This window comes from Electrophorus electricus, unplaced genomic scaffold (genome assembly GCF_041902795.1).
Source record: "Electrophorus electricus isolate QZ-2024a unplaced genomic scaffold, ASM4190279v1 Scaffold36, whole genome shotgun sequence".
Classification (NCBI taxonomy): Eukaryota; Metazoa; Chordata; class Actinopteri; order Gymnotiformes; family Gymnotidae; genus Electrophorus; species Electrophorus electricus.
The window spans coordinates 1,446,552-1,447,288 of record NW_027658649.1 but is presented as its reverse complement, the minus strand read 5'-3'; the positions used below and the strand labels follow the sequence as shown (position 1 = coordinate 1,447,288).

At 40.8% G+C, this 737-nt stretch overlaps 1 non-coding gene across 1 annotated transcript; it reads right to left on the bottom strand.

Moving 5' to 3' along the window:
- Positions 1-240: 240 nt before the first annotated feature.
- Positions 241-312, bottom strand: trnae-uuc (transfer RNA glutamic acid (anticodon UUC)). The gene has a single exon. It is a non-coding gene; the product is annotated as a tRNA-Glu (tRNA).
- Positions 313-737: the final 425 nt, after the last annotated feature.

Below are 737 nucleotides of genomic sequence, written 5' to 3'. Positions count from 1 at the left end.
TCTTTGTGTCAAATGAACTTAACAATTGAAACATCCAAAACTGGCTGTGTTTCTTGCCAACATACTGGTGTTTGGACATGTGGGATTACTTGCATGTCGCTTTCAATAACTCAGTTGGTAGAGTAGAAGTTAAAACTTAAAAAAAAAGTCATCCTTAGGCTGTCGGCTCAACTCCAACTCACACAAACTTTATGTTTTAATGCAGAATCTGTCGTTTTATATGAGCATAAAAAGAGGTTTTTCCCTGACCGGGAATCGAACCCGGGCCGCGGCGGTGAAAGCGCCGAATCCTAACCACTAGACAACCAGGGACAAAGCTGCTGAGTTTACATGAGAAGACCATTTTTCAAAGTCTGCACTCCTACTATTCTGACAGTGTTTGGATGCATACTGGACTTGGTATGCATGAGTGGAAAAAGGCCATAAAGCGAGTTATTCATCTTTCTCTTTGTTCTACAAAAAAATGAAGTTTGCAAGAGTCAGGGCTCTTTTTTACCATCTGGGAAAAGAGGGAACGCTGGTGTCACTAACACATGGAAAGAGCTGTTATAGTATTCCCCATTTGTCTCCTTAAAGCTTCTGACATTTTAGCCACTCATTTCTCTCTCTACATGAAAACACTCTAGAAAATGTTCTCCAAAAAATACGGAATGTTATTCTAAGTACTCAGAAAATAGTCTTTTCCTCCCCCTTCTGACGCGTGAACTTATAGACGCCCTTGATTGCACGGTGTCTCT